This window comes from Anolis carolinensis, chromosome 3 (genome assembly GCF_035594765.1).
Source record: "Anolis carolinensis isolate JA03-04 chromosome 3, rAnoCar3.1.pri, whole genome shotgun sequence".
Taxonomy (NCBI): domain Eukaryota; kingdom Metazoa; phylum Chordata; class Lepidosauria; order Squamata; family Dactyloidae; genus Anolis; species Anolis carolinensis.
The window spans coordinates 129,034,406-129,060,652 of NC_085843.1; positions in this window are offsets into that span (position 1 = coordinate 129,034,406).

Genomic DNA, 26,247 nt, shown 5'->3' on the forward strand with positions numbered 1-26,247 from the left:
AATCCAAAATCTCAACCCATGGCTGATACTGAATGAAAAACTCCTCCTGGGCACAAAGAAGACTGGGCCACATGGAAGGTTCTGAACAGACTGCGCTCTGGCACCACAAGGTGCAGAGCCAATCTTCAGAAATGGGGCTGCAAATTGGAGTCCACGACATGAGTGTGTAGGGAAGAGCAAAGCACAGGCCATTTACTACAATGCAGTCTGAATCCTGCCACATGCACAATGGAGTACCTTCTTGCAATGACACCAGAGGCACTCCAAGTTGCCAGATTCTGATCAAAGGGCATTTAGTATAATGCCAAGTTTTTAACTTTGTTAGTGTTTCTAAATATATGACAGCTGTACCCTCAGTTTTGCTTCTGATACGATAAATTAAATAAACAAAATAACAAATCCCTTAATTTGTAGTTTGTCTCCCCCAAAACCTACTTTAGAATTTAAATAGTTCTGCTGAGTAATGGAGTTCTGGGTAATGATAGATGGCATGTTCCCTTTTTTTCTTGTCAGCGATCAGTAAAGCACCAAGCAGAAAGAGGGACTCCTATGGGGTCCTGTCATAACTTTTCAGTCACTGGTGGAGGGGGCTGGATAAATCATATTTCAGTGCCTTGTTCACCAGAGTCACAGAACATTGTCACTCAGTGCAGCTGCCTGGATTTCAAGGATATTTACAATCATTGCAATTGTATAACAGTTGTAAATCTGAATAAGAATTAGATCTGAATTAATATGTTAACTTATGATGTTGTAACTGGTGAACAGGATGCCAATCAATAACTTCTGTTTTCCAGTAACCTGATTTTTCAAACTTTGTTAATTCTTTAGTACAGGTTACATATCCCTTATCTAATACGGTTGGGGCCGGAAGTGTTGGATTTTTCAGATTTTGGAATACCTAATTAGAAATCTTAGAGCCCATTTACTCAGGGCTCAAAACACGGGTCCTCTCAAACTTTTACCAGAGGCGTCCAAACAACGTCTCAGGTAAAAGTGAATTAATTTAAAACAAAGCAGGAAAAAACTGCTTTGTCCTGAATTAATTAGGTACTGGATTAGACCTGGGTCTTCCTGACAGACTCGGGTCTAATACAGTATGGGGCCTGTGTAGATGGCAATCCGCACAGCCCTCTTGGGTTTTGAATCAGCCTGGAACACCCAGAGGGCTGTAGCCCCCTGCCTCAAACCTCTTAAAAATTAAAAATAACTTATCCGGCCACTATCACCTCGGTGCTGGAGCTCTCCTGGCACATAGAAATGATTTTCCAGGAGAAGGGGGGAAGGAGCAAAATTGCTCCTGGCCCCCCTTCTCCTAATGTGTCATTTCTACACACCAGGAGAACTCCGGCACCAGGGTAATGGAAGCCGGGTAAGTGATTTTTAGTTTTAAGGCTTTTCTTGGGGGGGGGGGGTTCTTTGGTGTCTGGGTGCCCTGCTAGACCCCCCACCAGGAAACCATGGGTTTTGGGGGGAAGTGTGTGGACTTTAACCAGTGCTCAACTAGGGTTTTTAACCCGATTGGGTGAGTGTTAAAGGCCTGTCTGGAACTGGCTTTAGAGATGGGACCAAAGTCTAAATACAAAATTCATATATGTTTCATATATGCCTTATACACATAGACTGAAGGTTATTTTATACAATACTAGCTGTGCCCTGCCACGCGTTGCTGTGGCCATTTGGAATTCCACTGAATCGCCTCGCTGCTTCCAAGCCTGGGTGCTTTGTATATATGGGCCTCCTTGCTTTGGCTGGTTGAATGGGATGGAGTGGTGTGATGGCTTCAAAATGTGAGGGTTTTTTATGTAGGGGAAATATTGGTTTGAGAGGTTGAAGAGGAGTGAATAGTGTTGGTGCTTTGAAGCCTGGCCACTTTCTACCTTGTGGAATTGTTGGTTGGGCAGGTCGAATAGCAATGAATAGTCTGAGTGCAGGAAGTATGAATGTTGCAATTAGTTACGTTTTGAATTTATTGAATGGCCTTGGAGGTTCGAGGCCTGGCTGTTTCCTGGTTGAGGGAATCCTTTGTTGGGAGGTGTTAGCTGGGCCTGATTGTTTTCTGTGTGGAATTCCCGTGTTTGGAATGTCCCTGTCTTTTGAGTTGTTTTGTATTTTGTGTCCTGATTTTAGAGATTCTATTGTTCTGTTTTCTTATTAGACCATAGTAATTATTACATATGATATAAAGTAATGTTATGTATTAATTACTGTTCTTACGAATGTAGCACGCAAACATAGCAACATTTAATTCGAAAACATTGACTACTAAATGGCAGACTGGCTTGGATAAGTGAAGCTTGGCTAAGTGAGACTCTACTGTATTGTCTGTTTGGAGGCCAAGTGTGAATGTTGCCATTGGCGAGCTTGATTAGCACTGAATGGCCTTGCAACTTCAGTGCCTGGGTGGTTCTTGCCTGTGAAGCTGTTGATGATTATTGTTGTGGTTGTGATTGTTTTTACAGTAGAGTCTCACTTATCCAACATAAACGGGCCGGCAGAATGTTGGATATGCGAATATGTTGGATAATAAGGAGGGATTAAGAAAAAGCCTATTAAACATCAAATGGTTATGATTTTACAAATTAAGCACCAAACCATCATGTTATACAACAAATTTGACAGAAAAAGTAATTCAATATGCAGTAATGCTATGTAGTAATTACTGTATTTACAAATGTAGCACCAAAATATCACGATATATTGAAAACATTGACTACCAAAATGTGTTGGATAATCCAGAATGTTGGATAAGTGAGACTTTACTGTATTAGAATGGAGGTGTAGAGGAGGAGAAACTGAAAGTAATGGAGGGAGAACTCTTCCTGCTTCCCTTCTGGCCCCCGCCCCTCCGTGGCCTCGGTGTGCCTGTTTGAGGGGGCGACGACGTGGGCAAGGCCCCTCCCTCCCACCTCGCTCGCTTTCCCTGATGACCATGAGGAGGAGGTCGTCCCGGAGGAGGGTGGCCGGGGAGGAGGCCTGGCCTCCCGGCCCTCTCCTGGCCGCGTCCCCCGGCCCCAGTCCTGGCCAGGCCTCGCCGGGGGGAGGGCGGCGGTGGGGGGCTCTGTGTAGGCCTTGCGGGTCCCTCCTCCCTGGTGCCATGTCGAGGGCCGCTGGGTGAGGTTTTTCTTGGTCGCGGTGCCTCGGAGCTGGAAGAAGGGAGCGCGCGGGGTGGGGGTGGTTCTCTCAGTGCCTGGGGTTCGTTGTGACGGAGGCGCACATGGAGCGTTTTTGTTTTTAGGCCCCGTGGTGGTTCCTGTTGTTTATTTTAGTTGTATGAACCCAGAGGCAGGGATGAGGGGTTGTGCTGGCAAATTTTGAGGTTGTGGGATATGTAGTTTTGTTGTTTTGCTCGGTGCCGGGATTCCATTACCATTTTATATATAGAGATTTAAAACATAAATTTGTGCATCAAACAAATCTGGCATACATTGAATCATCAGGAAACAAAGATACCACTATTTCAGCCAGCCAAGTGGACAATTCTGGATTTTGAAGTATTTAGGAATTCCTGATAAGGGATGTTGAATATAAGAGAAATCTCACTTCTTCTCCTAGTAGACAAATATAGATTAGCTAATAACTTAACACAAATGTAAGATAGGTTAGGATGTGTGAAATGGGCTGCTACAAGATAAGCAGTAAGATGTATGGTGTATCCAAGTCTTCTTGAATTATCCACCAACATCTAACTACTGAAATTCAGTTCAGTGCAACAGAATGGACTATGGTTCTAGCTTATACTAGAAATAACAGGGGAAATGAGTAACATTTGAACTATTGAACAATTTCTAATTATGTCTGTGAGAGTCAACCTTCCATCTAACATCAGACAAAGGCAAACTGTTGCGCAAGCCATTAGAGAATAACCAATTGCTTAATTTGAAGAAAGACCCACTCCATCCAATTAGAAATTCTCTAAGCCATTCAACTTCATAAATTTGCATATTGTACAAAAATTCTTTATGTAGGTGGCATAATGAAGATCATTATTATATAAATACATTTTGACAAAAACATAAATGGTTTGTTTTTTTTAATGAATCCTGGATTAGGAAAAAATAACAATTGAACCCTGACTTTTATAAGATAAATTTGTATCTGGTGAGCATTTTCTGGCATTCAATATCATGACAAGGTGCTTGTTATTTGGAGTTTTTAAACCAAACACTTTTTTTAGCTAGTGACCAGAGAACTGGCTCTTACTAGAGCTGTTATTTCTGTAAAAAAAATTATCTAGTAATTACTGAAACTGTTATTGCAGGTTTGGCCTTTTTCAAAAGGCTGAAACTATTTTAATGTTTTCCAGAAAAAGAAATACTGTTTACAGCTAGTTTGTAGGAAAGATTTAAGAGAGAAAAGCACTTTGTGTTCCAGTCAATGGCCAAATACTGATGATGAAGGTAGCTAAATATAGCTGGGCAGAGAAGCATCTGCACAAAGAAATATCTCCCAGAGACAGCAGGTGCCTGCTTCAGTAAGATAACTTTTGGACCACAGCATCCTTTGCAGTAGCTATTTTCTAAACGAAAATGCATCTGCCTAAAAAAGCTCTTTTTGTAATTAATCTCTAAGTTCGAAAAGACTAGCACAAGTTGTTACCAAGCAAACCAAATGCATTCTTCCAGAGAATATGGTTGCCTGGTGGGTATAGTGCAGTGAGCTGAGTTTGAATTGGTGGGTCACAACAAAGTTGTACACAGACTTGATTTTGGGTGACAAGACTGAAAGGAGGACACAGCTGCTGAACTGGGAGATTGTTTGGAGGAAAGTCTCATCTATTTAAGGAAAGCCTCCAAAGATATCTGTATAGAAACCTAATGGAAGCTTAAACTGTAAACAGTGAAGAAGGGGGAAGCGATATGAGATAATAAACTATCGTGTCAGTTTTAGAATGGTTTTACAATCAAGTTTTTATATAAATGGATTCTGCATCCACAGATTCAATTATACAATGCTTGAAAATATCATAGCAGTTGAACATCCATAGATTTTGGTCTGGAACCAAACCCTAGTGGATACCATGGGCCCATTGAATATTCATGAAATAATAGTCAATTCTTTTCATTTCTATATCTGAATGGGTTTTTTGAAAATTGCATTTTGGATTGCAGCCCTCAGAATCCTACAGTCACCACTCTCAATGGGATCTGTAATTCAATCTTAAAACACACAAGATTTTTGTGGAATTTCTTCTTGCCCTCCTCAGTTTAGTCACAGTTTTAGATCTATGCAGTCAAGGACTATATAGTGAGTAGGATGATACCACAGCACTATGTCGTCAATTAGACCAAAAATGAGGATTAGTGAAAGCGTAAATCAATAAAGGAACACATTTGAATAGAATGCTGACTATTATCAAAAAGAAGAAATATTTTCAATATTGATAAACATATTTACAGAAGATACCTTAGATGCCCATTTGACTCTAAACAAGGGGATGTTTAACTGTCGTTGCCGCATATACAATCAAAATAAAATCTATCCGATCATTCAGAGAAACATATCTTTGGCAAATGCTTTTGTTTTCATCTTGTGTTTCTCAACTGCTCAATATTGCCTTTCCATCTCATTCTACTTCCAAGATTACTATATTTAAGCGAGTATTTTATTCTGTTTTCTTTCATTTCATTTTTGTCGTGACTTCAAGGACAATCTTTCATAATGTATTGTAGATTCTGACAATAGAATAATGTGTGATAAAACACACATACTCATAGACACTGAAATAACATCAGTACAATGCTTGGAAGAATAGAGTGACATTTACAATCAATTTAAGACTATGAGAATGAAAATTGTGCACAGTTCCCAAGAACATAGATTTTACATAAGCAGAATTTTAAAGGTAGCCTTACTAAGGGGACACAACAAATAAGGATGCTATAATATCTCTATGTGTGAGTCTAGTTTAATATGAGAAAACCAGTTTCAAAAGATAAATACTTCTAGATGCAGAGGAGGGTTATGCATCTGTACATATTAATTTGGTGCATATTGTATTTTTCTTCCAATATGAAATCCAAGACACCTTACAGAGTGAAATAAAAACAAAAGAACAGTTGTTCCTCCACATTTGTGGTTTTGTTTGTGGATTTTATTATTTATGGATTTAATTAAAATAGTTTATAGGAATTTCTAGTCCTCCAGCGTGACTCAATATTCAAATTCCTTTACTTATGCTGAAGGACCTAAATATTTCTAGAGAGAACGCCTCTCTAGGAATCTCTAGGTCCTCCAGTACCATTCAATGGCCATTGTCTGCTGATAGTCAACCACAAAGTCAGGCTGGAAGACCTAGAAATTCCTAGAGTGATATTATCTCAGGTAAAAAAACCAACAGTAAATGTGGAGAGCTGACTATACAGCTAAAATAACTGCTAAAGCCCAGATGATATATCTGCTTTGATCTATGGGGAGAGGCAGGTATCATCGTCGTCATCGTCGTCGTCGTCATCATCATCATCATCATCATCATCATCATTATCATCATCATCATCATCATCATCTCCATGCAGTATAACATCAGATTCCTTTGAAACTATGCAACTACAGCTAAGACTAGTTAAAGCTCCATATAGACTTGTTGCCTGTGCTTCCATCTTCTAACAATTAAGGCTGGCAAAAATTCTTGCAGTTCAGACTGATAAAATGGCTTATTATGCAAGTCTGAAGAATGAGGTACTTTTAATCAGTGCAATTCCTGTCTCTCCACCACCACTGATTATACCGAAAAATGCCAGCAAATGCCAGAGGGGATAGAGACTGAGAAGATAAGCTGTATTTGAATCAATTGAAGCTTACTATTCCAACTGTCAAATGAATACTGTCCCTGTCGTTCACCTTGTCTGATATCTTCAACTTTAAACTGTTTGCCTAGAATCAAACTGTGACATATCCATTTATACTTGCTCATCAGCCTCATTTCTTAGGAAACTAGCAAGAGTAGATAAGTAATGCTTTAAATATCAGTCCAGCTATGAATGCTCTGTGTGGCATCTGAATATTAAAGTACTTAGTAGTGGAAGTGGCAGAAATCAGATTAGCAATTTGTTTTGGAGATTCGGATGGCCCCCACTTTGTTTCATAAAGATTCGAAGGGGTCCCATTCTGATTAGTAATCAGAATCTCCGAAGTTTTGTAATTGTTTAAAGTTTGTTCCATTAGCAGCAATTGGGAACTTTAGAAGCTCGTTTCTCTGTCATTTTATAGCTATCAGGATTAATCTTGGCACACTTGTAGGCAACATTTACAACTTTAAGCCTGACAAGTTTCAGAATGTATTAGACATCCACTGGTTTTAAAGAATTTTTTCCCCAAAAATTTTCTTTAAAAAACTCCAAGAGATATCCCCTTGAATTTCTGCACAATTGAGACAACATAAACAGGGCATCAAACCTGCAGAGTTTCAGAAAGTTTAGTTCATCTTCTGATTTTTAGGATTTTAAAAAACTTTACAATTACAATTTAAAAAAACTACAAGAGGTATCCCCTTAAATTGTGGCACAGTGAGACAACATGAGCAGGGCAGCAATCCTGCCAAGTTTCAGAACAATCATTCTATCCACTATTTTAAATTTCTTTTCCAATTCAAGCAAATGTGATTAACCTACACTGGGGCTTTAACGTGAGCAGTCTCGTACTTGGTGCAAGCATAATTCTGGAAACTGTAGTTTAGGGCAGGGCATTTTGAATACTTTGCTACAGAGGTCCTCCCCTTCCCAGATAACATTTTCTCCATGCCAGAAGAATGGGGCAGCTGTGTAGGGTTGGATAATTTCAGCAGGGGAAGGTTATAGACTTATATGAAGGGACAGAAACTAACAGAATTATCAAAAAAGCTAAGTTTTAAGTTTTACCAAACACATGTCTTCCTCTCATTCCTACTACTCCACAAAGAATTAGAAACACAGGCACTGGGAAGGAGACTACCAGCTTTGCAAAAAGTCTTGTGATTGGCTTTCTCCTTGGCTCTTCTTTTGATTGGCTGACAAGGAAAAAACCCGCATGCAACTGCCATTGTCAATCACATAAGCCCCTCACATCTCCCACTCCAGACAATTGTGGAATACTATGCTACATTGAAAAAATGCTCGGAAACAATAACTAATTTCTTCAAAATGTTTCAGAGACTTCTGTTTCGCTTCATAAGGCTTTGGAGAGATCCCTTTCCAATTAGTTATTTGGAGTTTTGTATCAATCAATATACAAATCTACAAAACAGAACTCCAAAGCTTTGCACAACCCTAGTACTACTTAGTTTTATGTTGGTTGTTTTTTCCCCCCAAACATAGGTCATTCATTGGGTAGCTGAGTGTCCCACCTCAGGTTAGTTTCACCTAGCTGAACACACCAGGCTGTACACAGGTTGAAGTCTTTTGTAGTTTATTAGGAAATAAATAGTTCTTAAAAAGCAAAAGTAAAGATCCAAAAGATTGTTGCAAAACCGAGGCTGTAAAGAATAATCCAAGAAAACCTTAAACATAAAACAAGATTCCATTAATACATGATATAGTCCCATGAACTTGAATACACAAAGCTGCGGGATAATCCAAGAAAGCAAGAGCTGCTTCTAACTCAAACGAGACATTGCTTTTGACAAAGGTTTCTCTCTCAGGACACCCTTTAATATTCTCTGCACAGCATGAATGCATTTCTTTGCCCTCTGACCTCTTTCTCTTTTTTGTTTGCTAATCTGACACTCTTGCAAACCCGAAATTCCAAATGGCCGGCTCGATCCAGAGTTGTCGTTTTGTCAAGGCCAGTCAGCTCATTAGCAGCAGCCTCTATCTGCATACTATCTAACTGGGAGTTACCCTCCCTTTGCACCTGGCAGGTTTCGGTATCATTAACACCATTCCCTGCCATGGGAATGCCTCCCTGCTCCTCATCTCTCACAACAGGGACAGTCTGAACCTGAATCCCATAATTCCCATCAGAGTCATCTTGAACCTGAATCCCATCATCTTGAACATCTGGAACCTGAATCCCACAATCCTCATCAGAGTCACTCTGAGACTCCAGCTGAGTCACAACACTGAGTCAAATTTGATTTTTAAAATATGGTTAAGTATTAAGTATGGGGAGAATCTTTGTTGTTATTTGTTCTCAGATTACCTTGGAAAAATAACACAAGCTTAGTTTGTTGGGACAAGCGGGAGGGTCTTCTCTGTAGTGCCACCCTGGATTTGGAACTCTCTTCCCAGAGAGGTTAGGCAAGCATGCACCCTATCATGTTTTAAAAAGGAGTTTAAAAACCTGGTTCTTCCAGTGTGCTTTTGAATAACCTAGTCCCTATGACCAAAACCCCACTTAAGCGAATTTCACTATATCTCACACTTTATTCTACTCTCTGCTTGCATCACCGGGGGCAAGTAATATGAACATTTAAAAAAAATCAGTTCAAAATGGTAGAGAAACGGAGGGGAATTAAAATATGGAATTATAAAATAAAGAAGAATGTAACCACCATAACACCAAAGAAAGTCATTCTAAAGACTATTGAACTGGTACTTGTGGGGAAGGTAGAAAACCTCTGATCCTTAAGAGTGTGCAATCACTAATTTAGATCACCAATCTTTCTTCATGTCTTTCTGTCTATCCTTCCTTCTGCTCATCCATGCCAGTTTCTCTTGCTATCATAATTTCAGCAGTGCAATCAAATTGTGTCGCTTTCTTTCTAAAGCTTTCATGGCTTTGCATTTTCATAACCTTCTTTCATTAGTTGTGATCCAACTCCATCCATTCTAGAGGATGTGACCGGGAGAAAAATTACAAAACCCATTGTACAACTCATTTGGGGATGAATGACAATCCTGTTGAGGAATTTTGAGTCAAGGTATGGAATTAATTTAACATAACTTCTGTCATAATGTGTCTAAAGTATTGGAAATTAATAAATAATCTTGCCAGGATGTGAAGGAAGTTATTAAGTGATGATTTCTACTAAAATGAAACTGTAATGATTGGTCATACAGACACACACACACACACACACACACAAACTTACTAGGCTCTTGAAAAGGAAGATGATGATTTGTGGGCCTTCAGTGAGAACAAAACTGCTGAATGGGAAGAAGTGTAAATAATGATTATTACCTGAGTTGTAGTCAAGGCAGCAATTTGTTAAAAACTAGCAATGATATACAATAATGAGAAAGTATGAAAAATATATGAATAGTTGATCAACTGACAAATTGATCTCTTTCTGAAGAAGCTGGGATAATGCATAAAACAAGAGTAGCCTCATAAGCCCACCAGTGAATTCAAGAAAGTAACCAGAAAGTTAATGAAGTCCCTAGTGTACATCCCGTTTAGAAATGTGGGGAACTCTTCCCACACATGTAAAATCCACAGAAAATAGGTCAATCAGCTTTAACAATCATGGCAAGTTAGGTGGACACATAACCGTCACTATGAGAATTTCCCTAATCCAAATTATTTTGTTCTTTCGGTCTTATTTAATGGAGAAGGGACTGTCAATTTGCCAAACATTGGTGGAGGTGAAATTCACTTAGTCCCAATTCTAAAAGGACTAAATGTCAAATTAGGAGGCAGAATTTCTACTCACCCCCATAGCCATAGGAGGAGATGCCTCCAACTGATTTAATTCATATATGATCGCATGCAGCATTCACTTTCTGAAGAGGTGAAGAGATAGCTCATGTGGAGAAATACTTGGATGTCATAGCTCAGCAACAGCAGAAGTCAGGTTAGGGGATGCCCAGGATTTGCAAATATGTCAGAGTAACTCTAATTTTTCATGGGAACCTTTCAATTCATCCTTAACAAAAGTTGATGGTAGAGCAAGATTGATGCTGACATTTTAAACAAAGCTGTTTTGATTATTAGAGAGGCCTGGAAATGTGCTACTCAAAGAAGAGCTAAAGCAGAGTTTCTAAACTGTGCTCCTCCAGATGTTTTGGACTTCAGCTTCCGCAATTCTTAACACCTGGTGAGCTGGCTGGGATTTTTGGGAGCTGAAGTCCAAAACACCTGGAGGAGCAGTTTAAACAATGCTAAGATGAAAAGGAACCCATGAACTCTGAGAAGGAAATATGAAATAAATACATACATAAGTAAAAACATAAATACACGTTAGTGTTGCAAGATGGAAGGAAACTGCAGTTATAAAAAGAGGTCAATAGCTATGTAATTAACAATTTTTAGGTTTGCATTTCAGATCTGATTTCAATAGAGCATGCTAAGGCGAAGGTAGAGGCAGAATGACACTATTTTGTACTGAAGGCTGGAATTTCAGCAATGGATAACTGGAGACATAGTGTTGTTGAAATTTGTCTAGTAGAAATGGGGTTTTGTGATTGCTAGCTTATGTATCATATTCATAAGAACATAAGAGTACAGAAACTTGTATTAAGCTTAGTCCTGTGAAAAACCCTGACCAAGTTTACTCTCTCCAGCATGACCCTTTTGTAATGATTTTGAGCTACGGTCTTTCCAGTTCAATATTATTTTCTCACATTAGCCAAGCAGATTTCCATTTGTAATCCCCCCAAAATAGTATACCTAATATTGGAGGTGATATATTGCTACTGTAGCCAGTTATATATGTTTAATTCCACGAACCAACCAGCATGGATTGCAGGCCATGATGTGCATGGGAATCTCGGAACTATAGTGCAAACATGACATTTCAAAACCTTTAACTTCATTGAGGATATATTTAGACACAAGATTCAGGTTGCAGTTTCATTAATATACTATTAGTATGACATAAATTCAGACAAGAAAAAAGTTTTTAAAAAAAGAATAACAGTGTATTTGGAAATATGGTGAGTTCAGTAGAAAAATAAGTTTGCTTTTGTTTGTTGCTGGCTGTGGTGTTGATCTGATAGTAATCTGATTGCTTTCCTTTTCAAGTTTATAAAATCCTAGATAAAGTGGTGTGCCTATATATCACTGATAATTGTCCTTATCTTGGAATGATTTTAGGTCCCACATAGATGTTTTTGCTTAAAAGCTTTTGGACATTTTCATGTACACAATGTTTATTACTACAGTCAGCCTGCCAATTTTCTTCCTTTTTAAAAAAATAAAATGCTATATTCTTGGATGTAGAAAGAGATGAACACATATATTTGAGATATTTAATGATAACAGACCTTACTACCAATGAAGATAGATGCATCACAAATGGATAGACATTTCTGAGGTTTTTAATGCTCACCAGCACATATGGATTTTAGAATTCACATGGCCCTAAATAATATGCATATAAAGATAGTTCCTTCTTGTTTTGAATTTTAAAGGGAGTCTATATTTACAGAAGCATAATGATAATGACAGTAGTGCTGATGGGGTAATACAGTGAGGTACCTTAGCACTAGAGTAACATAACTTCATCCAAATACATTTACAAAAAAATATTCACAAAAGGAAAACAAACAGTAAAACCCAAAGCAGAAGGGACAAGAATACATGATTATTCTACTTATATACAGACTTATTTGTCAGTTACTTATTTATTAATTTAGTACATTTCATTCTGTCTTTCTTCCAGAATAGAAATTTTTGTGACGAAGTCTTTGAGTAGTGATACTACTCAATAGTAATAGAAGGGGAAGAAAGACTACTCGTGAGCAAGACTCTGATGAGCGGTAAAGGAAGCGGATCTGGGAGAGACTTACGGAGCCTACTGACAATGACTCAGTTGAGGAGGAGGATGTGATGACTCATGGGCCTTGTAGTCCTGTTCCTAGTACTATTGTGGCAGACGAAGAGGAAAACATGGGATTTTCGCCGGTTCAGCCAGAGCCGGAGCCTCTCCACCTGCAGGATGTTGACGTTTGCCCTCAAGAATTCAGCCAAACAGGCCTTGGGCAGAACTCCCCCCCCCCCGTTTTCCCGGAGGGACAATTATACTAAGGATAGAGGAGTCAGGGAGGCTAATCGCAGAAGCCTGAGAATCGCTGCCAAACAAATGGCTGATTAGGTCTGCTTCCCTTGGGAAATTCTAAGGAGTCATGCATCTGGACAGAGTTGGGTTTCGCTTCTCGTTCTCTAGGGAAAGTGTTCTGTCGGCGGGAAAACGAGACCCAATATAGGTGCTGCTCGCAAGGGGAACTTTGCGGAGTCAATTGCTCAGCTTGAGGAGCGAGATCTTGTGTGGACTTCGTAACCCCAGTTCCTTGTTTCCCGGATCAAGTTTCCAGCCTTGCCTTGTTTCACGGACTTCTTTGGACTCTGTTCATGTTTCATGTTGCCTCGTTTCAAGTCTTGAATCTAGCCAAGAACCAAGTTTATTTTCCAGCCTTGTTGTCAAGCTACATTGGACTTTAAAGACTCTGTCATTTCCCCGCACTTTGCTTGGCAAAGTGTGTGTTGCGGTCAAGTGGATTAAAACTTTGAACTCTAATATCTTATATTGGACAATACATTCCTGGACTATATTTGGCCTTATCTGAAAGGTCTGCTTCTGAACTATATTCTTCACTTGTTTTTATTGATTTTATATATTTCTTTAATAAAGATATTAGATAGAGACTGGCCTCTGTGTAAGGTCTCTGCAGCCTGGGTTCTGACAGATGATGGGGTTGAGAATCAGGAGGATGGGATGACAAGTTCAGAGGATGAGGTAATGGACTGGGCTAAGGTGCGGGAGATCCAGGACATCTTTAGAGAACCCACAAGTAGTGACACGTTTGAGGGTTGGCACAGTGGGGATTCGGCTGAATCTTGGGGAGTTATGGGTTTGGATAAAAGATGGACAGAGTGGAGGGCTCAGAAAGGGGTTTCAGCTGAAAGGAGGTCTGGTGGGGCGTTGTCTGATTCCAGTTCTAAGGAGGAATTGAGGCAAGAGGCTTCAGCTGCTAACAGGGTGTTGGCTGATTCCAGTTCTGAGGAGGAATTGTGAATAAAAGTGGGGTTGGGCCCCTTTGCAGTCGGCAAGGTGTTGATGGGTATTCGTGTGTCCTTGAGAGCTGTTTGGGAAGACGTGTTTGGGAAGATTGCTGTGGACATAAATTTAATCCAGATTATTCTTGGCTACAGGGGTTGGAACTGTGAGGGTTTTCTCTGGACTGCCTTGGGTTGATCTTGTGCATTAGCTGCAGTGCTGCATTCTACGCCTTGGCTCTGTGTATGACCTGGACTGGATTCTCGTGTTTGCTGCCTTCTCCTGCTTTGACCTGGATTGGATTCAACGACGACGATACTGTGTTTGACTGACTTCATCAGACGTCTTCCCCTCCCCCCCTGCACTGTTTGTCTCTTCCTGCCTGCTGGCATCCTGCTGTGAATTGGAGTGCTTTTTCAGTTGTTTTGCAAAGTTTGGAGTTTGATCCGGATTATACTCCGGTTAAATACGGGTTATTTTCCAGGGTTTGGGGTTTTGCTTTAACTGTGGGAAATACTGTGCTTCACACTGAAGATTAAGTGTTTTGAGCCTTTTTGAATTTGTTTTTAGGCTCTTTTTGTTGTGAACTAATAAACTCTATTTTTACTAAAGACTGGTCTGGTGCTTTAAGGGGTCTGTCTTGCAACAGAAATCAAGGTTGGAGTGTACCAAAAACTCCATGGAAAAGGTGTATTCTCAGGCGGAGTAGGTCAGTCCAAGAAAAACAAGAAGAAAGGAATATGGTTGTTTGGGAGAAGGAAGGTACAGATAGATTACAATGATACAGGTGGTAGAGCCAAGTTTGCTGAAATGGCTGTATTGCAATATAATTAAGAGAATAAACAAAAGGAAGGCAAGATTATGGACAGGATATAATGATCACAGAAATAAGAGACAAGGAATGATTTTGGTAGATTAGTAGATAGAAGTGAAAGTCCCTTTTGGGAGAGCAGGCGGGGTATAAATAAAATTTATTAAAGGACCCAGATGACAAGTGTGGACAAGATAGGATAAAGTCTGTAAAAGATATATGCTTTATGAGGCAATGTTATTTCTAAGGGGACCAAGAAAAAAAGAGTAAACACAACTGAGCATTACATGGAACATGGGGAACAAGGGGTAGCAAGTTTGTTGCCAGCTTAGTCCACTATGAAAAAGAAATGTATTTTTAATCTTGAAGGTAGATGAAATATAGAATTAAATATGAATATCTCTTACTATTTTTTTTAAAATGCACATTAAACATTTTCTCAATTCATTTTCACAACTAATGTGAATATAAATGACAAAATAGTTTTGACGAGATGAGGTATCATGGAGAACAGCCGTCTTTTACCATTCATTAATATTCATGCATAAGTTGTGGTTTGATGAATATGCATGAATTTAGAGAGTGAATTATTCAAATCATATTAGGAGGTGTGCTCCATTTTACAAGTCAATAATTGGTTCCCAAGTGGATAAACTCTGAGATAGTGGGCTGAATAGTTTATCCTGAGAAGATGTGAATTATTGGTGAAGAAAAATGAAGCTCCTTCTTATTATGCTTATTACATTACAAGTGAAATAATTCACTTAGATATTAATAAGAGTTAAAGTAATGAGAAGTTAATAAGCCTTCCTTTTCCCCTCTGCTGACTCAGCATTCTGATAGACCCATAATTAGGCTCCCCAAATCTCTTGAATTTCATGAAGTTATGAGGATTCCTAACTATCTGTTCACACTCTGCACAATTTCCTTATTTTAAAAATGTGCACACACTAAAAGAATAATTTGGATCCTGAAATAGAAAAAAAATATTGCATAGAATGAAAGCAAATACAGTGGAATTTCTGGATAATAATGGATAATTATTAGGAATTAAGATAATTCTAATTGGGGAAATTCAAAATAAGAATCCCATAGTTGAAGACCATTATCTCAATTTTAACTGAACATTTCAGTTTAAATACAGTTCACCAATGTATGCAGTTTCCTTAATGAGATTAGAAAACCGGGATATCTTTGTCAGAATTTGTGTTGTTGCTTAAAGGTTCAAATACACTATATAATTAATTCAGTTTGACACTGCTTTTACAGTCATGGCTCAATACTGTGGAATACTAGAATTTACAGGTTTGTAAGACACCAACATTTTTTGACAGATAAGGCTTAAAGATCTTGTAAAACTACAACCACTATGATTACATAGCTAATCCTAACTGGAACCAGATGCAGCAACTATGCTGGAATTGCCAAATTGCTTTTTAAAAATTACAAGAGAGAGAGGGAGGGAGGGAGGGAGAGAGAGAGCAAGCAAGCAAGCAATGGGACTGTGAGAGGGCTATTACAAGTAGGGCTGTGTACTAGGCTTGAGCGATCCATGAAAAAATTGATTCTAAACTCGTTTCAAAAGTAGGGGGCGCCAGCGTTTCGTTTCTGATGTCATTTCCGAATTTTGCCCCCCCAAAAATTCGAAATTAACAAAAATTCGTTATTTTCTAAATTAATTCGTTAATGGCGGACGCGCATGCACAGTGGCCAAAAAAAAACAGCACGAGGGGAGATTTTACAGGACTCTCCCGCCCTCATTTTTTGAGTGATCTTCTTCAAACTTGGTACAGTGGTAGAACACATTTAACACTGATAGCTCACCAAAATTTGGAATGTTTCCCTTATCCTCTGATTTTTGGCGAATTTTCATAGCTTTTATAATAAACCATTTTTTAATAATTGCAGAAATCTGTTCCTGTTTCATTGGGTTGTTTTTACTGTGAAAGTCATTGTTCTACTTCAGAAACTTTGTTTTTGTGGCTGAAACTTTGTTAAATTGGTGGACCAAACCATAATATGTTCCATCCATGTCGCTTGCACAAAGTTCAGGCAGTGTCATAGATTTTGCCATGTTTCTATGACAGAACCAATTAGGAAATGACATTTATCACCCAGGAACAGAAATCATAGTACACCATCAAATCCTTCCTGACAGATGGCCATCAGCCTCTGAATAAGGAAATTAGTTCCTGGTTTGAAAGTGCTATTTCCTGTTTCATTGGCTTTTCTGGGCTGAGAGTGTGTGACTTGCCCAAGTGGGTGGCTGAGTGGGGAATCAAGCCACAATTGGAGTCCAAAATTCAAACCTCTTCCTCCCTCCTTCTCTCTAAACTTCTCATACCTTCCAAGAATTCACATACTGTATGAAAGTTTGGTCAAGATGGTCAGAGGAGGGCAACTAAAATGATCTAGGGTCTGGAGAACAAGCCCTATGAGGAGTGGCTTGAAGAACTGGGCATGTTTAGCCTGCAGAAAAGAAGGCTGAGAGGAGACATGATGTATAATATGTGAGGGGAAGTCATAGAGAGGAGGGAGCAAGCTTGTTTTCTGCTGCCCTGCAGACTAGGATGCGGAACAATGGCTTCAAACTACAGGAAAGGAGATTTCACCTGAACATTAGGAAGAACTTCCTCACTGTGAGCTGTTCAGCTGTGGAACTCTCTCCCCGGGCTGTGGTGGAGGTTTCTTCTTTGGAGGCTTTTAAGCAGAGGCTGGATGGCCATCTGTTGGGAGGGATTGGATGGTGTCTTCCTGCCTGGCAGAAGGGGTTGGGCTGGATGGCCCACGAGGTCTCTTCCAACTCTACTGTTCAATGACTCTATGATTCTAAGTGAGGACAAAAGGGGGTGGGGAATGTTAAGAGGAGAGAGGGCCTGGAACACCTGGGAATTGTAGTTTGCAAGTGGGCATATTACTATTGGAAAAACGTTTGCTTCAGCCCAATGCTTTTATAAATGGTCAAAATTCAGAGGCTTCCTTCTCCTGCATTTTGAAAGCTATTATGATGAAATTTGCCAGAATGGAAGCAAAAATTAAGTACTCTTAGCCTATCAAGTTTCATAATGTTTGACCCATCCACTGATTTTTGGGGATTTCTGAAGCAACATTTTTTTAAAATGTTAGCAGATCGATAGCCACGCCTCCCTGTCCTTCTTCCTTCCACTTTGATTGGCTTGCTAAGGCTTCTGGGAAATGGAGTTTTTTCTCTCGTTATGGCGAATTGCTTCATTTCCACTTAAAAGAATGGTCAATATTCAGAGGCTTCGTTCTCCTGCATTATGAAAGCTATTATGATGAAATTTGCCAGAATGGAAGCAAAAATTAAGTACTCTTAGCCTATCAAGTTTCATAATGTTTGACCCATCCACTGATTTTTGGGGATTTCTGAAGCAACATTTTTTTAAAATGTTAGCAGATCGATGGCCATGCCTCCCTGTCCTTCTTTCTTCCACTTTGATTGGCTTGCTAAGGCTTCTGGGAAATGGAGTTTTTTCTCTCGTTATGGCGAATTGCTTCATTTCCACTTAAAAGAATGGTCAATATTCAGAGGCTTCGTTCTCCTGCATTATGAAAGCTATTATGATGAAATTTGCCAGAATGGAAGCAATAATTAAGTACTCTTAGCCTATCAAGTTTCATAATGTTTGACCCATCCACTGATTTTTGGGGATTTCTGAAGCAACATTTTTTTAAAATGTTAGCAGATCGATGGCCACGCCTCCCTGTCCTTCTTCCTTCCACTTTGATTGGCTTGCTAAGGCTTCTGGGAAATGGAGTTTTTTCTCTCGTTATGGCGAATTGCTTCATTTCCACTTAAAAGAATGGTCAATATTCAAAGGCTTCGTTCTCCTGCATTATGAAAGCTATTATGATGAAATTTGCCAGAATGGAAGCAAAAATTAAGTACTCTTTGCCTATCAAGTTTCATAATGTTTGACCCATCCACTGATTTTTGGGGATTTTTGAAGCAACATTTTTTTTAAATGCTAGCAGATCGGTGGCCATGCCTCTCCCTCCCTCCCTCTTCCGCTCTGATTGGCTGAGAGGCATGCCAACATGGCTTCTCCTCTCAGAGGGGCTACAGCTGCATCCGAAGACATCAGAAACAAACGAAAAAAGGTACTTTTATTATTCAAATTCGTAATATTTGTAAGGGCAGTGAGCAGATGGTTCAATAGCAATTCAAAACTGCTTACGAAACGAATTTTTAACGAATTTAACGAACTAACGAAAAATTTGCTCAAGCCTACTGTGTACATTTCTGTTTTTGAAAATGGGCTCCGGATGGTTTGGAGGATTCAACTGCCAAATCCAGGAAAACTAGCCAGATGCGTGGAAGCTGAAGTCTTAGCCAGAACAGATCACAGCACCCGGATCTTTTCAGTGAATGGGGGCTAATAGGGACCAATGCGGCTGAGCAAGTGGTTCTGACTCTACCTCAGTAACCAGGAAAGCTGCTCGTCCTCCTTTACTTTCTTCCCCAGTAGCCTCCTCCATCCCTTCCTGAAGCCCCTCCTCCTGTGCCTGCTTGAGGCAAATAGGAACTCACTTTCCCAGCAGCATTTTGCAAGCATTAAAACAAACTTGTGCTCCCTTCCAAGGCATAATGGAAGTTGTGGTTTTTCTCTGTGTCTCTCATTTTCTTTCAAGTGAGACAGGTTTCACGCTGATGGACCTACAAAACTGAGCCTCCAAAGTTTCCCTATTGCAGCAATGGACCGAATCTTTTCGGCATGAAAACAAAAACCTCTACTGAATTCAGGAAGCATCCTAAAAACAGAACCCGGGGGGGGGGGGGGCAAAAACTGGACACCAAAAATGGCATGTGTTTTTGCCAAATTGCACACCCCTAGTTACAAGGATAACTGGAAGCAAAGCTGTGGGACCATGGATCAATGAATTACCACATTAGTCTGTGATAGTGATCATTCCAGTATGTTGTTGCTATCCATGATCATGTGACTCCTGTGGATAGGGGCTTCATGCAATTAAGCTCATTGCCTTTACTCATACTGCTGTTAATGAACTGGAATGTTTAAAGATATTTTCATTCATCTGTTTATCTTTTTAATTTTCCTTTGTAAAGGTACTGTTAGACTCCTTTTCCTCACCTCCTGCACTCTCCCTCCTCTTTATGCTGCAACAGACTAATAGGACTACTTTCTTGAAAACTGAGGCTGATTTAGCAACCTAACACATAAGGGACTAATTTTCTAGTCTCCCTTAGCATATTTCCTTTAGAATAACTCTAACAGCACTAATTAAACATTACAATCTAATTCACTATAATTGCAAGCTTTATTTGCCTTCTCACAGTGCAATCCTCTTATCAATTTGTCACTGTTTGCTATTTTCAGAGTTATATTTAATTGCTTGTCTGCAGATCTAAACTGAAGACCTGAGCAAATGTTAAGGACAAAGCACTGCCAAAGTAGCTGAATCAAGGGTTCCACTGGACATTGTTTCAGTATGGTGTTCAGTGAAATAAAGGATGCTTGTCCAGAGTCATACATGGCTAAAATAACAAGCTTGAAAGCTGTATGACTATTGCGAAGTAAACTGTTCACAAGAAACAAAGGGCATCGAAAAAAACTTCTACCATTTATAGGAGTTAAACATGATTGCACTATTGTGCATACCAGCTTCTCCATATAAGAACAATATTGTGTATAATGCATAAACTTGAAATAGTGCCTCGGTTTCAATATTTATATGAAGAAACCGGTGAGTTAAAATGATTATTTTAGTTTGTTTTGTTTTTATTTTTGCATACGTGGAAATTGGTATAAGATGTTGATCTAATTAATCATTTGAACTAAAGGTTAACAACAGATAGTGCTTTATAAATAAGTAATAGCTGTTAATGTCTACATATTGTCCTTTCCCCGTGAATGCTCACATCACAGAGTGCCAGAGGTTGCATTTTAAACTAAGATTTCAAGGATCCCTTTTACACAAGAAGCAATTTTCACTGAAAAGTCAGTTGAGCTATTTATCATCATGCTGTGAAGATGTGTCTGGAGGAAACTTTTGTGGGAACACAACTTTCACTGTAAAATGACATTCCAATATGCACCAGACCCAGTGCTGGAGAAATGGGAGTTGTCACTTCATCAACACAATTTTCTAAAAGTCCCTTGTGCAGCACTGGCTGCTATTCATTTTTGATACTGTGCAGATGCATAAGGATAGGTCATTGACTATATGCTCAAAGGAAAATGTAATCTATAATAGCTATCTATCTTACAGATATGCCCTTTAGGACATGTTTGTTCAAACCACGTGAGATTGATAATGAAGCTATTTGTGACCATGGAAGAACCTCAGACAATTTTGTATTAGGTCATTGAGATCTCAGTGGTAAGGATACTCCAAAACTCTGGCTATAGGGCTTTCTCTCCCTGAATAAATTTTCCTCAGAGACAGACAAAAAAAAAGCACAAAAGGTCACAAGGTTTTGATTTGTTTTTGTTTTTGGAGAGAGTAAGGTTGGCATGGCAATGAGTGTCAGCACTTCTTCATGGCTGTAAGGATGCATTATTCACTTCAATCCTGTTTGTAAACATTCATGGAATTCTATTTGCTCATGCAGTATTTCCTAACCTGCATCCTAGCAGACAGTACATTTGAGCACCTCAGTTATATTTGTTGAGATAAATCTGTGATAGCAGATTCAAAAGAGCTATTATTAATGTCCTTGCATTTCAGCTATTTGCCATGTAAGTTCTTTTTACCGGACAAAACCAGCCATGAGATAAAATTGTCCTAACAAATCAGGATTATCGATCAAAAAGAGAAAGTTTTATAAAAAAAGAAGGGGGAAATCAAGTTTTAAAGTGAACAAAGACCTAGAAATTGGAAATGGAAAATTTAATTGAAGGTTTGAGTTGGGGGTTGTTGTGTGTTTTTTGGGCTGTATGGCCACGTTCCAGAAGTATTCCCTCCTGATGTTTTGCCCATATCTATGACAGGCATCCTCAGAGGTTGTGAGGTACAGGTTTGATTTTCCAATGCACTTTTCAAGTAAAGAAGAACTATAGAAAAGATGAAAGAATATGTTTTGAGAATTTTGTTTGTCTTGACTGGAGATTTCTTGGTTCTATGAGATATCACAAGAGAAGCATTGGCTGTATGGCAACTGGACTGCAATGGAGGGACTATTGCAGAGGCTAAAGATTACTAGAAGAAAGAAATCCAAAGATGCAGACATATGAGGATGAAATGTGCAAAGGAAATATAAAGGTTTGGCAAGAGATACTTGATGGAAAATCACATGAAAAACTTTTCTTTGATTTCTGAACTGAATTCTAAATGGATAGAAAATATGGTGGACGAGAGAGCTGAAAGAAGAGGAATTAACTGGGAGTAGCATGGAAGATGAGGATCAAGGAGTTAATTTCCTTGTGATGGAGCTGGGCAGCCAAATCAAGTACGTGGTGATTTATTTGGAAAGAGTGCAATGTGCATTGGTGAGGAGGTGAAGATCAAGAAACTAAGGAGAGAAGACAATTGAGGAGGAACCTCAGGGAAAAAGTTTCAATAGTTAGCGAGTGCTTGGGATTTTGGAAAGGAGGAAAAATGAAAATAAAGTGGACAAGAGGGACAGGATATTTTTAAATAGAGAAACAATATCTCTTGGGATCTGTGAAATTTGCTGATTGATGTTCAATGGATCCAGGTGAGGGTGTTTAGCAGAAAACAAGGGAGAAGTTAAAGTAACCCACTACACAGGTCAAATGAGGTGGAGTAAGGGTGAATGGGCATTGTGGTGCTGCTGGGCAGTGTGGGCTACTTCCTTGTGATGGTATGGAGCTTGGCTGTGCGGACAACCTCCTGCCACCATGTATTCCAGCCTTGGGATAAACAGCCCATGTAAATGTCCCTTAAGAGAGCAGAAATGAACTAATATTGGTTTTAAGATCTAGACTGATCAATGGGAACTCAAGTTCAAGAAAATGTTTTAAAAAGTGGGGAAGAAGACAAAAATTAATTCAAACAAATTAATGGGAGAAACAACTAATGTTGTGATGTCATAACAGATTGATATTAAATGGGAGAATAGGAGGTTGATTCTTCAGTCCCATGGATGTATTTACCATTAAGAGGTATGGTGATAAGGTTTAGTTTAATTTAAAGTAAGATAAATTTAAAAATAATAGCCAAAAGATATTAATAAAGTTTACTAACACTTGCAATAAATCTACATAATTGTTAGATTGACTTTCTGTAAGGAAGATATATATATATGATCATTTGAATTTTGATTTAAAATACTAACAAAGTTATTCGATAGAAAAGAGGTGGATGATTTATTGTAAAAGAGAAGCACTGAATTGTTTTAATAGATTAATAGTTAATCTGCTGCTGTTGAGAGAATTCAAAGTAATCTTTTTCTTCTTTTCTTTTTTCTCTTCTTTGCTATATCTATTCTTTTTCTTGTTTTGTATATTGCTATAATTTTATTTTATATATTTGGAAATCTCAATAATTTAAAATAAATATCAGTAATTATTCTACTTTATACTTTAAGGGTTGGTCTTCTTTTTCTCACCAGTTTCACTTATAATAGCATGCTATATTGTCCTTATTTCTTGTTTTTTTATGACTACATATTAATTGTTTTAAATAAATTGATAGTTTCATCATATTTTCTTAGGGTTTAGGTAATGTAAGCTATTTTACATTTTTGAAAGCTGTCTTGAGCCAATGTGATGTAGTAGTTTGAATACTGGACCAAGGGCACACTTACACTGACCACAGGAAGGCAGCTTGAGAGAGTGGCATTTACATAATGCAAAATCTGAACATACTACAGTATTCTTTAAGTCCTTTAAACTGTGATAAGGAAAGTCAGGGGATGCTCCAAAATAACTCCTAAATTGAGTCAGTGTGCTCTAGTTTAAACCAAATCACATTGTATGGACACCCAAAGGGCTCTGCTGAAGCACACATGTACATTCCAGTGGACGGAATTTGAAAAAAAAAACAGACCTTGAATTCTCCACAGCTGTCAAACTGCAACTACTGAAGATACTGGAACCAGTGTGAGGCCAGCCTCTGCTAGTGTGTGTAATCACCATCTGGCTCCTGACCCACTTCCTGGACCTGCAGTACAACCATCCGCACAGTGAAAATGCTTCCTTACATACTTGTTCCACCTTGGATTAAGAAGTCAGTATAAATGTGAACTATGGGCACTTCCAGACAGGCCCTATATCCCAGGATCTGATCCCAGGTTTCCTGTTTTAAACTGGATTATATGAGGCCACACTGCCAGATAATCTGGGATAAACAGAAAACCTGGGATCAGATCCTGGGATATAGGGCCCATCTGGAAGGGCCCTTACTCTTCGGGACCATGGTCTGAATCCCTGCTTAGCCATGGAAACCTACTGGGTAAGACTATACGCTCTCAGCCTTAAAGAAAAGTAATGAAAAAATCTATAAAAAAATCTTGCCAAGAAAACCCCATGATAGATTTGTCTAAAATTTCTTATGTCAGATATGAATGGGAAATGCAAAATAAGACTTGGACCCAAAGCTAGAAAGAAAGACATCACCATTATAATCATCATTATCCATAATCATCTCTAGCCAGAAATGATATGTGTTCATGAATACCATTTCCACATATATAATAAACGGGGAGCTGAATAATAGCAGATGTTTGTGAATAAAAAAGTACCATAAATTTAACAATTCTGTATTACTTGTAAATTGTCTTGGAAAATGTTAGAAAAGATTCAATGATACATTTAAATACAAGGAGAAATGTTTTTCTTGAGTACTGAACATGAGTACTCATAGGCCATTAAGTCATTGAAGTCACTTCATCTGCTCCAAAATGCATGTCTGCCTAATCTTTTGGAATTCAGACATTACTATTCTGGTTTGTAATTCACATAACAGCATTCTTCCTTCTCTTCTGTCACTACTGGTGTACAAAAAAATGAATTATGTTTAAAATATTTATCCAACAATGCATTTTAAGAGAGCTGTAACATAGCACTTGCAATGTCATGAAGTTTTATAAGGAAATAAAAAGCTGTTTCCTAAATGAAGAGTGATTCAAGTTGAGTATCCCTTATTCAAAATACTTGGGGCCTGGTATGTCTTAGATTTGGGATTTTTTATTTTATTTAGGAGTACCTGCATTTGCATATATGTACATAATAATGTATCTTGGAGGTAGGTAAGTAAAGGTAAAGGTTTTCCCTGACGTTAAGTCCAGTCGTGTCCAACTCTGGGGGTTGGTGCTCATCTCCATTTCTAAGCCGAAGAGCAGGCATTGTCCGTAGACACCTCCAAGGTCATGTGGCCAGCATGACTGCATGGAACACCGTTACCTTCCCACCAGAGCGGTACCTATTGATCTACTCACATTGGCATGTTTTCGAACTGCTAGGTTGGTAGAAGCTGGAGCTAACAGCTGGCACTCACTCCACTCCCCGGATTTGAACCTGGGGCCTTTCGGTCTGCAAGTTCAGCAGCTCAGCACTTTAACACACTGCGCCACCGGAGGCTGGACCAAAGTCTAAACAAAAAATTCATTTATGTTTTGTATATAATTTATATAGTCAAAAGGTAATTTTATGCAATATTGTAAATAATTTTGTGCATGAAACAAAGTTTGGGTACACTGAACCATCTGTTTTTGATTTGTGGATAGCTTCTAATCCTCTACCTATGTACTCTTAATTGCTTAAAAGAATTGTGATTCTTACAATTAGAAAAAGTACATCTGGACTGAATCGAGTCTTAATTATACTATTGAGTAGAACATATTGAGATAATGTGAGCACGGCTGTTCCTGACTTGAAGGTCACTCAGTCATAGGGTTGGAATAAGTCAAAATCAACTTGATGTCAGTTAACAACAAAAAGTTAATCGTTTTTAGCAATCAAATTTGGAAAGCCAGAAGCCTGAAAATAACAATTTGTCCTTTTCTCAGTGGGAAGAAAATTGCTAAAACTATATCTTTCCTTTGAGAATGAAAATAGCAAAGAATTAAATCCCTGGGATATATTACTCCATCAGAATTGCTTAGGGGTGTGCAGCTTCATGAACACAAAGATAGAGCATTGCCTTCAATTTAAGTCAGATCTGCACAAGTGATGGCACACGGGCTGGATCCACACACACACCCCAAATGGGGAGGGGCATGAAGAAACAGCAGCCAGTCATGGGGGTTATAGTTTTGCCTCACCAAACTACAACATAGCATTGAAACATGGCCCACATTTTCTCTCCACAAAGGAGACTCAAAGTAGCTTACATTACAAGCATTACAAGCATTGTATTGAAATGCTTACATTACAAGCATTTCAATACAATTTAAAACTTACAAGCATACAAACATTAAAACAGAATTAAATATCAATGGTATTAAAATCCATAAAAAACTGATAAAAAACATATTTAAAGCTGGAGCTCAGATAGTTTGCCCAACGAAAGGCAGAGGAGGCAGTAACGGGTAACACGTCTCAGCGCATCCCCATGCAGTTCCTCCTCACTCTTGCTGCGTTCCAGGTTCAATGCAGATCAGGTTGAATTGAAGTCTCTGGTCTCTTCATTCCATGGT